The sequence below is a fragment of the Wyeomyia smithii genome, chromosome 3, assembly GCF_029784165.1.
Source record: "Wyeomyia smithii strain HCP4-BCI-WySm-NY-G18 chromosome 3, ASM2978416v1, whole genome shotgun sequence".
Taxonomy (NCBI): domain Eukaryota; kingdom Metazoa; phylum Arthropoda; class Insecta; order Diptera; family Culicidae; genus Wyeomyia; species Wyeomyia smithii.
In genome coordinates, this window is record NC_073696.1 from 116,188,296 (window position 1) to 116,202,321 (window position 14,026).

General features: G+C 36.5%; 1 protein-coding gene across 2 annotated transcripts in view; it reads right to left on the minus strand.

The window, feature by feature from the left end:
• Positions 1-14,026, minus strand: part of LOC129730435 (metallo-beta-lactamase domain-containing protein 1) — a 208,771-nt gene that overhangs the window by 138,867 nt on the left and 55,878 nt on the right. The window lies entirely within an intron of this gene.

Consider the following 14,026-nt stretch of genomic DNA (forward strand, 5'->3'; position numbering starts at 1 on the left):
AGTGTATTTAAAATTTTTGATCGGCTATGAAACGTTTTGACTCTACCGATATTTTCTGTAAGCATGCCTTTTAAACAGACCAGAGAATTAGATTATTGTAGTGGAATTCGAGAGTTACTTCTTTATAATACTTTAACTTTAGTTGTGTAATGCGTTGTTTGAAAAGAATGTTATTCCGAGATCAACAAATTGTAGCCACGGTGCGGAGAAGTTTTTTGTGCATGGATGGGGATGAAACTTTACCTTGTAATAGCTAGTAACTTTTTCGTGGCTTTGTTTTTGTTTTATATTATTCTCTACATGTTAACTAATATTTTCAATTAAACGATATAAACAACGACATGGTCTTCGCATCGTTCATCAAAGTAAGAAAATTATGAGTAGAGTAAATAGCACTGTCTTTCTTTATTGACGCCTCACGCCGCGTCCGAAGCGACATATTTTGCAACTTTAATGCACCTCGGGTTTCTCTTTACCAAAACTAAGTTTAGAGTTAAAGCTTTGAAATGAGAGGTTTTTGAAAATATTTTATAGGGGAAAACTTGAATAAAAAGAGATATGTATCTAGAAATCTCATCAATTTCTATTCGTCCGTGGTCTCTCCTTTGGCCATTCGAAGTTCGCGCTTCATCATAGACCAAAAGGTTTTGTTCGGACGGAGTTCAGTACTGTTTGGTGGCATCCGTTTTGACAGCACTTTCCAGCAATTTGAGAAACTCTACACCTTGTCCGTTTTCGATATAACCCGTTTTCTGGCTCCCTGGACGAAACTTTGCGAAACTACAGGTTTTTTGACTAAGTCCCACGTCACAATGCTCGGATTCCGTTAAAAACGCGTTTTTTGCGCGTTTTAACGCTTTTCATTCAGCTTCTGGCATAAGATTCACTGCCAATCGATGCTGGAGCCATTACAAGATCTCTGAGATGGTTGAATAAATGTATACATTTATATATTTTTCGATTTTTCGAAGTCAGGACTCGACAACAAATTTTTCATGTGAGTTAACGAAATCCCTTCGCGAACGGTTTGCTATTTTTTTTTTATCACGACCGGAATTTCACTGACAATTGCAAAATTTAGCGGACGTATGAACAGTCTATAGAGCAACTGGGCAAAATTTAATTAATGTCGATCTAGTATGAAAAAAATTTCGCAAGTTTGGAAGAATCGCAATAACGATTGGTTCATCCTATCCCAACACCACAAAGGAGCTCTTGATATCGACAACTAACTCCGGTCCCTTTTCTTATCTACTCTACAGAAAATTCTACCATTCTCGAGGGAAGCTCATAGCCTCAAGGTTACAGAGTTCGCTTCGACAACCTATTGGTCATGAGTTCGAATCAAGAATCAGAACGTTCGGTGTCAGAGGGACTTTTATGCATGGTTTTATTCTCAGGCTCCCTCCCATCTCCTTACTTTGACCCTTCCCCCACGTAAAATTCGAAAAAAGTTGAAGGTTGTATCCAAGATACGACCGCATAACTAATGTAGAGCTACGCACACTATTAACAAATACATTGTTAAGAGTGTCTCATTGCTGAGTCATGAAGTCCGCTCAAATCGAGAAACTCTCCATTAAACAAACGCTGGAAGTCTATTGTACAAGAATAATACAACACTTCAAAGTAATCCCGACTACTTAGAGTAAAAAACAATTTGCACGTATTGTGCCGTGCTGGAGTACAGAACATATACAGTCAAATACGTTTTTGTGTGAATTTTTTTTGTGCGAAATTTATTTTGTGCGACTTTTTTATGCGATTATTTTTTTGCGATTGTTTTTGCGCGATTTTTTTTTGTGCGGTATATGAAAAAGGACCACTTCCGACAACATTTTCAGCCATTTATTTTTTCCGATTCTTGGAATGAATTCCAACGCATCACATAAGTGTTGCGTCAAAAAATTACTATTTGAGTCAGTTTTACGTAGGAAAAGTCACGAATTGCTAGCCTACGAAAGAAAGCGGTTGAAAGGATTGGTATGTTTAAAAAAGTTACTTTTATCAATCCGATGTTTTAAAATTGTTCTCATAGTTATTCTAAATCAGAATCAATAACTTTCGAGTTATTTTTAACTGAGAATTTTTTTATGCGGTCCCTATCCACCGCATATAAAAGTTTTTTTTCAATAATGTTGTGGAAATATTGTTTTGTAACTGCACGTGAAGTTTCAAATGATTTTTTTTGTGCGATTTATTTTGTGTGGTCCCTATCCCTCGCACAAAAACAGGTTTGACTGTATATTCGCTTGAGACCTTACGAGAAAATGGTTGATCGTTAATTTCTTGTTTAGCTGCCCTAAAAAGGGTAGTTTACTGTTTTAAATTGGATATGATGCTGATCGCAACCTGCCTAGATGGTGGAGGAATAAGGCACGCTGACAACACACACCGAAAAGAAATCCGGAAAACCAATAGAAAATACAGGCTTCTAAATACTCCTCTTCGTTAAAATGTGTGGATGCAAAATATTGCTCTTGATACCAGCAGGCAATAAACACGTGCTGCATATGCAGTCAATTCTTTTTTTATAGCCTAAGAGTGCTTTATAATAGGCTCCGCCTTTTTGTCAAGTTCCACATTTTCTCATCTTCACTTGACGAAAGATTCAATAATTCACATTTAATTTTGGTAACCAGCGGAAAAAGGCCGATGGTGCTTTCACACACGCAACAATATAACAAGTAATTAGTTGCGGCTTGGAACGACAAGCGATTTCTTTTGCTCGATGTTGCGTGTTGTATCATATTACAATAGTGTGGCTAGGGGAAGACAAAATTTTGTTCATGCTGATTGGTGAATCGAGTTCAAATTATTGCTGTATAGTTAAATTAATCGCCTTTGTTAAGGCATTCTAACATTTTAAATGAAGTGTAATATTTTCGGAATTTTAGTGCAAAAAAAACTGTTGGAGGGCTATCGGCTTTTAATTTGCACATGAAGATACGAAATCACTGATTGAACAGAATAAGAAAGCAATCCAAAGCTTGTGAATTTTAAAAAAAAAATTATAATTCTCAGTTACTTGTTTATTTGCCTTTAGAAGGGGGAGGGAGTTTGCTGTTCAGACTCGGGAATGCTGATCGCAACCTTCTTACTCCCCCGACAGTGCGAGAATGGAAGCCCTCTGCCAACACACATCGTGAAAGCCGTTTTCACTTTTAGTAAATTGGACGGCCGCGGCCGATTTTAGTTGCTAAAATAAGGCAAAGCTTCATCGCGTGGAAGAAGGTCAAAGCCCTCAACCGGCAAATCGGAACTTTTGCTGCTACCGCACTGTCGCTGAGATATGTGACCAGCCGGTAAATGATTTGTTTGAGCTGAAAGCAAATCCGGAAAGCCAGCTGATACTGGTGCAACCCCTGCTGCTATTTCCGCAGTCCACTGCTGCTACTGCCGCAATTCGCTACGCTTCTACTTATATAGGACTGTACGTCCGTCCCACAATGTACCAAAATGAAAGATTGTGATTGGTTCGACTAGAAGCGGGCCCTTTTTAATAGCCTAGAAAGTGCATTCTCGGCTAACTAGGTATACAATTCTGTCGATCTTTTTAGGGAAAACCAGCAAGCGCACAATTAAGAACGTATTTTCGTTTCAACAAGGTTTTACAATTTTTAATAGTACAATAGTTCGCATAGTACAACAACATTTCTCTGCATTTGGGCGGATGCATGTATAGTTTTCCAATTGTATGCTGCAAGTGTGAAGGAAATCGGGTAAAAAACAACAAACTTATATGCATTTAAAAAGGCACACATTTCTTCCCTTTTCCGTTATTAGGATTCCAGTTTACACCCCTATGCGGTGCAAAGTGGTCCAATAAGCCAAAAAGTGGATCTTAATTCCATAGCGTCTTTTACCTTCATCCTAGCTTAATAAAGTCTTCAGAACAACTGTTTATATAAATGACCCGCATAATCGCAAATTATCAAAAAGTATGAGAAGTTTACTATACTACAAATGAAAAATTTCCTTTTTTGTGTTAAGGGATAGAAGAATAGTTTATCCAGCAAAGTTGTAAAAAATTCAAAAATATGAAACTTTGTTGAACAAATGAAAACCCTATCTTCTTTTGGTACAAAGTTATAAAGTATATTACATGGAACATACTCAAAAGTTAGTTTTTTGTACTTAACTTTTGTTAATTGCATTTTACACAAAAGTATTGTTCGGAGGAATTGTTAGGGCACCCAAAACACACATTTTTACCAAAACTCATATATCTCCAGGACCTTTCCTTACAAAGTTATATAATATTTTGGCTTATTTTTTCGACAACTTCAAGTACGTATAGGTTGAAAAGAGGCAAGTGGAATCAGTTATCGGAAAATATGCTGAAATGTGCTATAACTTTGTAAGGAAAAGTCCTGAAGATGTGTGGTCTTCAACAAAAACGTGTTTTGTATGCCCAAATGCTTCTTTAGAACGTTTTTTTTTTTTGTAAAATGTAACTAACAAAAGTAAAGTACAAAAAACTAACTTTTAAGTAACTTTCAAGAAAATACTCTGTAACTCTGTACCCAATGAAGATAGGAATTTTTTTTGTTCAGCAAAGTTTCATATTCTTGCACGATCTAAAACTTTGTCGAATAAACCATTCCTCTATCTCTTAACACAAAAAAGGTAGTATTTTTGATATATGAAAACCTACTGTAACATATGCTCGCCGTACTCTAATATGGGTGGATTGGGACAAAAACGAACCTAAAAGAGAGTTTATAGTACTTCAGCTTAACTTTAAGGAAAAGTATTGACATCATGATTCCACTTGCCCCTTTTTAACCTATACGCTCTAAGGTTATCGAAAAAATAAGCTAAAAAAATTTTTCAAATATGTTAAATCAAAGTTAAAATCTGAAAATTTTCCTTCAAAAATGCAACTACATGACAAAGGTGAAGAGTACCCGGCAGACATCTCTGATCTATTTGCTGATTTTTTTTTTCATTTATACAACTTACTCAGAATCTGATCGTGATTATACATTCTTCATCAACTTTCCTGAGTTTTCCAACTATTTCAATATTGAACATGCCATCGCACGCGAAATTGAAGATACTTTAAAAGCTCTGGATGCATCTAAAGGTCCGGGACCAGATGGAATTCCGCCAGCATTTATGAAACATTTAGCTAAAGAGCTAACTTCCCCACTGTTCTTGATTTTCAATATGTCGCTGGAATCCGGTTGCTTCCCGAAATTCTGGAAAAACTCATATCTAGTGCCTGTGTTCAAATCTGGTAAAAAAATCCGACATTAGCAACTATCGAGGTATAGCCATTCTTTCTTGCATACCTAAGCTTTTTGAAGCAATAATAAACAAAAAGTTATTCCACCAAATAAAAAATTGAATTACTCCAACGCAACACGGTTTTTTCAAAGGTCGCTCAACAACAACTAACTTACTCGAGTTTATTAACTTCTCTCTGAACGCAATGGATAAAGAAAATTATGTTGAAACCTTGTATACTGATTTCAGTAAAGCTTTCGATTGCATTGATATACCCCTGCTTCTCTTCAAGTTACGAAAAATTGGAAATCATCCACAATTATCAAATGGGTTGAATCGTATTTGACAGATCGTCAACAAACAGTCAAATTTAAAGGCGTACTATCGAAACCTATTCAGGTAACCTCGGGAGTTCCTCAAGGCTCTCACTTGGGCCCTCTACTATTTATATTATTCGTAAACGACATTTCCTTTATTTTAAAACATGTAAAAACTCTTATTTATGCTGACGACATAAAACTTTTCATTGAAATTAAAAACGCTGATGATGTGAACATTTTTCGTAGCGAGATAAAATATTTTTATATTTGGTGTAAAAAAGCCTTCTTCAGCTAAACGTAAAAAAAATGTAGTTCGATGGCTTTTGGCAGAAAAAGAAACATACCAAGCATTATTATTTCCTTGGGATATCAGATAGTAGAGAAATGTGAACGAGTTAGGGACTTAGGAGTCATACTCGACTCAAAATTAACAGTCACTGATCATTACAATACAATTATCAATAAGGCTAGTAATATGCTCAGTTTTATAAAACGTTTCTGCTATAATTTCCAAGATCCATACACAATAAAAACATTTTATAATTCCTATGTCAGGTCACTTTTAGAATACCGTAGCATTGTATGGTCTCCGTTTTCTGCAACACATGTAAACAGAATAGAATCAGTACAAAAACAATTCCTGTTATATGCACTTCGTAATCTACGATGGACGTTATTTCCCCTACCATCATATGACGAACGCTGCAGACTTATTGACATCCAATCATTGAAAGCCCGTCGCGAATTCGCAATGATGTCATTTGTTAACGATATCGTATCTCAGCGTTTCGACTCACCCGAAATATTATTAAAACTCAATTTTTATGTACCTTCTAGAAACTTACGAACTCGGACTTTGTTTCCTTTAAATCATCAACGAAACAATTATGCTAAATACGGGCCTAATAATCAAATGATGTTAGTGTATAACCAACACTGTGAAGCAATTGACTTTACTATGTCGAGAACTAAATTAAAACAATATTTCAATTTAACGCGCAATTTAAATCGATAGAATACATTCATTGTAATAATCCATCAAGTAAAGAAACCATTATTCAATTATGTATAAACTCTTTTTTTCCTCTTTCACTAGGATAAATAACATATAGCATGTAAGTTAGTTATAAACATATGTAGTCTACTTTTGTTTGACGAAATAAATAAATAAATAAATTAAATTAAATTAATATGATATAACTTTGTAAGAAAAAGTCCTGGAAATGTATGACCTTTGGCAAAAAGGTGTGATTTGTGTGCCATAACAATTCTTCCGAACAATACTTTCGTGTAAAATGCAACTAACAAAAGTTAAGTACAAAAAACTAACTTCTAAGTAAGTTCCATGTTATATACTTTATAACTTCCAAACTACCAAAATAAGATAGGGTTTTCATTCATTCAACAAAGTTTCATATTTTTGAATTTTTTACAACTTTGCTGAATAAACTATTCTATTACTTAAAACAAAAAGTTAATTTCTTTATTTTTAGTATAGTAAACTTTTCATACTTTTTGACAATTTGTGATTATGCGGGTCATTCATACAAACAATTGTTCCGAAGACTTTATTAAGCTAGGATGAAGGTGAAAGGTGCTATGGAATTAAGTTCCACTTTTTGCCTTATTGGACCACTGTGCGGTGGACTAAAGAAAAACGAAGTTCTACGTCAAAAGCAAAAAAATGAGAATAGGCTTGGCAAAGAAGAGCAGTAGAAAGTTTATAAGCATATAGTTGAGGGACGAGTAAAAGTATACAGGGTGTTCAATAGGGTCGAATACAACTTTTCATCGTGTACTGTACATAAGGTTGGGAATGGCTGTATGAAAAAAACATTTGTTTTTGGAACTACCCTAGTAAAAATCAAATGCACCACCCTAATGAACATCAAGTTTGAGATACCTAATGAATATTCAAATGATCTACATCTGGTTTGGAACGAATTGTAAGTCATTTTAGAAGGCAATTCTAAAATATTCTATACTAGCTGACCCGACAAACTTCATCCCGCCCATTTTTGTATTTAGCCAAATAATTTTAAGCATTCCAAATTCATTGATGTATTTAAAGTCTGCACATGCAAGATGAATCAGCCATAGGATATGATCAAAGTCAGAAGACGAATCGTTTGAAATGATTGGTTATGTCGCAATGACAAGATCCTCGACTTTTGGCTTCTGTACATCACCTTTATTCAGAATATATTCATATTGGGTGGTAATCGGTCACTTTCCGCTGTTTTCGAAAAACCGGAAGTCGCCATCTTGGATTTCAAAATGGCATTCAGAGACAATTTCTGACCTCTGGGCGTCATCTTGATTCCGGAAATACCAATATTATAAACCAGAAGTCCCATCTTACATTTCAGAATGGCGTCTGGAGTCGAGTTTTAAATCCTGAGCTACGACCCGATCATTTTAGGCTGTTTTCTGGAAAACCTGGTTGAAATGTCTGTCTAATTTGTATAGGAGACTTTCCTCCCCTTCCAAAGTACAGTGGAGTGTCAAACTACCAAAAAATTCGTGTTTGATTTGTATAAGAGCTCTCCAATTTAGAAGAGGGAAGGTTGTCGAACCACCATGAAATTTTTTTTTGCTCCCAAAAACCTTAACACATCAAATTTGGTTCCATTTACTTGATTATTTTGCGACATCTGCAGAATTATTTTTTCATTTGTGGGAAACCCCACCCTTCCAGAAAAGGGGGGACTCTCGAAACATTATGGACATATTTGTTACCGCTAAAACATTCACCTACCAAATTTGGTTCTATTAACTTGGTTAGTTCTTAGAATGTGCAGACATTTTTGTTTCATTTATATGTAACCCCTCCCTTCCAAAAGAGGGAGGGGTGTCGAACCATTATGAACATATTTGTTACCCTTAAAAACGTTCACATGCCAAATTTGTTTGTAATTGATTGATTAGTTCTCGATCTGTGCGAAATTTGTTTCATTTGCATAGGACCCCTCCCTTATGGAAGAAGGAGGGGTGTAGAATCATAATGGACATATTTGTTATCAATGAAAACATTCACCTGCCAAATTTGGTTCCATTTACTTGGTTAGTTCTCGAGCTGTGCAGAAATTTGTGTTTCATTTGTATGAAACCCCATCCCTTCCAGAAGAAGGAGGGATGTCGAACCATTATCCCACGGGGTGAAGCGGAATTTCATCTATACCACCATCCATCGGTACAGGGAGACGGACTTGGCCAAAGACCGCACAAGATTCGAGCGACCGCGTTCGGCGAGGACGCCAGTAGCCATCAAGATGGTGAGGGAGCGGGTTCGTCGAAAAATTAACCGCTCGATCCGGAAGACCGCTGCAGACCTGGTTGTGTCGATTGAGACTGAACATATAGAAGTATGAAATATAAACCGTAAAAGAAACGCAAGGTTTACGGCTTAACGGAGGTCACAAATTAGAGACTAGACAGAGCCAAACTGATACTGTCGCACGCGCGCGGGTTAGGAGTTCGTGTTTTCTATTGAGAAACTTTTTGTTATACAACAGTTGCACAATGTCCAGAACGATTGGCTGTAAGCGCCGACGTTGGCCAGCATCTCCTCGTCCCTTGTAAACATCCCTCGGTTCCGGAGTGCCACGTCGGTGATGGTTTGAAGGACTGTATCGAGGCGTGGGAAGCTCCCACTGGTTTTTATCGGGAAAAACGTAAAAATCAACCCAGTGCATTATAAGACCGAGATTCTGGAGAAGGCCGTGGACCCGGCACTTTGAGACTCGATCGGGATGGATCATTACGTCTTTCAATAGGTGGCGTACCGGGCGGCGATGATGGTGAAGCGTGGCGTTGGGAGAATTTCACTGATTTTCTCAATAACCAAATTTTATTGAGAAAATCAGTGAAATCCTCCCAACTATGGTCGTACATTCTGGACAAGCAGAGCGAACATTAAGTGCAACTTCAGATCCAATACAAAATATAAAATGTGCAGTCGTTCAAGCTCAAGAAAATTCTCAAATTTTCGTCAAACACGATAAATATGCGATAAAATATTCAAACCATAAACACCACATACCTAGTTTACGAGAAATTTCGAACAATATTATGATTGAGCTTAGGATGCATATTTCATGTTCTAGCCGGATTCGATTACTACGCTATGTTATTATTAGATATCAGAGTGTAGTCTTTAACGGATTTTTCTTTCAGTCGAAAAATAGTGACTCTAATACTAGTTGATTTATAACGAGGCTTTTTCTCCACGAATATAAAAACAAAAATATAAGTTTTTGCAATTCAATAAGCTAGCTTAACGCTTCTCTTTTCACGGTTTTATGACTTCACACGTAAGGCTGTGCGAGATTTCGAATGATTTCGTATAATTTCGCAAAACTCGAAATTTCCCGAAATTTCGCGAAATTTCGGTTTCGCGAAATTGCCGAAAAATCTCGTTGAATTTCGCTAAATTCCGCCTAAAATTTCGCGAAATTAAAGTTCCAATTTCGACGATTACGAAATTTCGCGAAATTTCGGACCAAATTTCCGATGCACATTATTACATTATTTTGGTTTGTGCTCATTGCGACTGTAAATTAAATTGAATATATCTCAACAGATATCTGGTATACTAAGTCAGTTATAGAAGAATAAACTCTCAGCCGGTAATTTTTGTTTTTAAAGACAAAACCGTAACATCATGCGGGAGGTATTTTTTATTCACGCAGAGCATAAAATTCATGTCATCACTGAAGTCAAATTCGAGGAATATGAAGCCGTCCAAATGCGCTACAAGGTATCTAGTAATTTGTTTGTAGGAATAAATTTTACGCATCTTTTACGTACATCAAAATGTGGTTATATTTGCAGCCCACAAGGTTAAAGAGGTCACTTTTTGTCTTTCGTTTAGGAGGGCATAGCAATTTCTGTCAAAACTAAAGCTCTGAAGCTCTATCTTACAGGCCAAATGTTCTATGCTACTCGACTTGTAAAAATTTTCAAGCGTTTTTTCGGATTTCTCTGTGTTAGAGGACTCCTCTTCGCACACCGTAGTGTATTTAAATGTGTTTTATCAGATAGTTCATTGCTATCACTAGGCTGACCAGATATCATGCCTTATAGTGTGCAGACAGAGTGATCGATGTGTTAAGCAGAAAAAGTTGTAATTGCCTGAATTTTTAGTATTGTTTCAAAACACTCTGACTTCAAAGTCAGCATAAGTTTCAAAATTGCCAGGTACCTTATCAAAAATATTTTAAACGTGTTATCAAAAGAGTATACTTGATCAATGAATGAATAAAAAGTAAATGGTTCGCTATCGTTGAACACATAATTGAGAAATGTTACTCTTGTTTAGGGGACACACAATTTTACAATGTCAAAAACAAGTTCAGATTATGGCATAGAAGTGATTCTGACTTTGCACTTGACGAATATACAAGGTAGAAGAAAAAAAAGGTTAGAAAGAACGAGAAATAAGAGAACGAGGATGATTTCGAATAACTTGATTGAGTAAAGAGAAAACTATTTGTTTGTTGCATTACAACATTCCATTCTAACTGTTGATTGGTTGAAAGAAAAATAATTTTTGGTTTGTTTCAAAGGGGCCGTTCCCAAACACGTAGTCATATATAGGGAGACGGGGGGTGGCTTATCAAAAGACCACGAAAAATCCCCCCGCGTGCGGGTTAACGAATAGACCACGTAGTCTTTTTTTGACTTATAATTTATTATTGCCACTAAGTCAAGTCGAAGCTTTCGCAATTTTTTAATTAATATATTTATTTGACACGACTAATTAATAAGTGTCACGGAAAGTTTGAGAGTTGTCAGCAATTAACTGTAATCAAATTTTTGAAACATATTTCAAATTTATCCGAACGAAGAAAATTTTTTTTTGTTTTAAACAGGCTTTGCCTTATATGGCATTTACTTCTTTAGAATAATAGTTCTATTTTGCAATGCGTCGGGATTTATGTTATTTTTCCTGAAAGTATATTTCAATACTCAACGACCGGTAAAAAAATCAACGTTTTGGTCTTAAAAACAATATATAAGACCTGGATGTTCGTGAACTGAAGGAAAAAAGAAAGAAGTTTATATTTTGTTCGACATTCAAAAACTTTGTAATTTATTTCAAGGGAAATACGGCTTTTTCAGTCTCAGGGGTGTATCAAAACGCTACTAGGTTTTATGTCCGACGTTTCGGCCTTTGAACTTGGCCTTCCTAAGGGGATCTACGAGTTTATTAAAAACATTTTATAAAAATAGTACATTTTTTTTTCTTCAAAAACTCTGACATTGTTTTTTTCAAAAAACTTACATATAGTTGTACCGTTTTTCGTACAAAGCTTTACGATAGGTTGTCATAGCTGTCTATAGGATCTCTTTCAAAGTACCTATATTGAAACGTTAGAGTTAGTTTGAGCTTTACTGCCGCTCATGGCAAGTCCGTCCCAATTGCATTTTTATCAATTTTGAGTTTATTTATGGAATCAATTCCTTTTTATATCTACTTTCGATAAAACAAATATTTTTGAATACTTTGTTCTGAGGAACTATGAAAAAAATTGCAAGTTGGTTTGTCCCATAGCAAAAGTGATCGCTAGTCGGTCCCATTGAAAAAATCTTCGCAATTTAACCCCACAGCCAATAATGATTATGAAAAATGTGATATTTACCAAAACTAATGGTCTTCAGGTTTAGAATTGGATGTACCAAGTGATATTCGATAGGAGGTTTGATTAAATTTTACGCGTTCTACATCGTGTGGCTCTAGCTGATAGTACAATGTTTTCTTCAAGACAAAGTTTCCACCAGTAGCTTCTTTCAGCTGTTGTTTGTTGACAGTGAACGCTTTAGGTGTGTCACTGTATTGTTAGTTGAAGCATTCTTGAGTAAATACTACTTTTCGTATTTTATCCGTATTTTATGTAACGACGTGCTTAAGAATTGTTCAATTATTGTCGTGAATTTCGTTTTGAAGAATTTGTCAGTCATATTAAATACTTCGGTACGCTACTTAGCTGTTTTTTAACGGAGCAAACATTTTCCTAAGCTATAGGTATTCTTTCATATTTGTTTCCACTGCTACGTGAAAGCTGTCCGCCGTCACGAACGTGTGTCCGCTCTCAGGAAAATTTAGAACAAGTTCCTACACCTAAACTGACTTTGAATTTATCAGTATGTAAAAACAAAATCTAATTTTATTTTGAGCGGCGCAGTTGGTAGGTATATTGTGTTATGCTTCTCACAAAAAACTTGTTTAATAAAGCACGAAAGAAGGTCATTTATGAATTGACCAGCGATAGATTCATTCCAAACGCACGGTATAGCACCGCCATCGATTTGCAGTAGTTTGTTTTTCATCACCGGTCGTAGCTGGCTATGGGACTGACTTGCTATCATTCTGGCTACGTACCGTAAAAGTAATCGCATGTGAGTCCCAGCTTATGATTTTCAACAAATTTTAATCAAATTTCGGTGTTCATGCAAGTTTTATGATGCAAAAGTGTTAGATTGTCATTGCAGTACTAAATTCTGTTGATGGTATTGATTGAAAAAGCATTTGAGTGCAAAATTTCACCTAAAGCGTTACGATTTTCAATTGCTGTTTTCTCGTCAGCACCAAAACGCAAATGGGACGGACTTGCTATGAGCGGCAGTTTAGAGATTACCTACAAACTTTTACCACATCACAAAGCACGATGCGTTGGTGGATTCAATTTCTTTTTCTCGGGCTTTTTATCGCATCACTCCCCTACGTCCCAGGTTTGAGTAATGCTATCGTCAGGTGCCTAAAAGATGATTACCCGTTGATCACTATGGGGCCGTGTCGACTGGTGTGCCCCAAGGTAGTAACTTGGGGCCAATTCTTTTCTGCTGTTTATTAATGACCTGGCCAAGTTAGAGCTGCATGGAAAGTTACGTCTCTTTGCTGACGACACGTCAGTCTTCTATCAAGAAACAGAATGCACTGCTATCCAGCTTCAAACTAATTTGATGTCAATGAATCTATCGAAAACCAAGTATATGCTCATTCACTCGTTCCGCAGAGAACTCCCGGCTCGCGAGCCAATTGAAATCGCCAATCGTGTCATCGAAGAAGTATTTGAATACCCATTTCTCGGCCTAACGCTAGACAATAGAATGAACTGGAAGGCCCATCTTGAGTCTCTCAAGCGAAAGCTAACATCACTCTGTGGTATATTAAGGAAGGTTTAATCATTTTTGCCTTTGGCGACTATGAAAACACTATACTTCTCACTAATCCATTCTCGGCTCCAGTACCTAGTTGCAACGTGGGGACTGGCTTGCAAATCTTCTTTGAGAGAGCTACAGGTGATACAAAACAGAAGCTTGAAAGCCGTGTTCTGGAAACCTCATCTGTATCCCACTCATCTACTATACGAAGATCCCAGGGACTCAACCCTACCAATCCGTGTACCCCAGGAGTATCAAATGTTGATCCACTTGCGAAATAACATCACTTCAACCGTCCTTGTCACAAG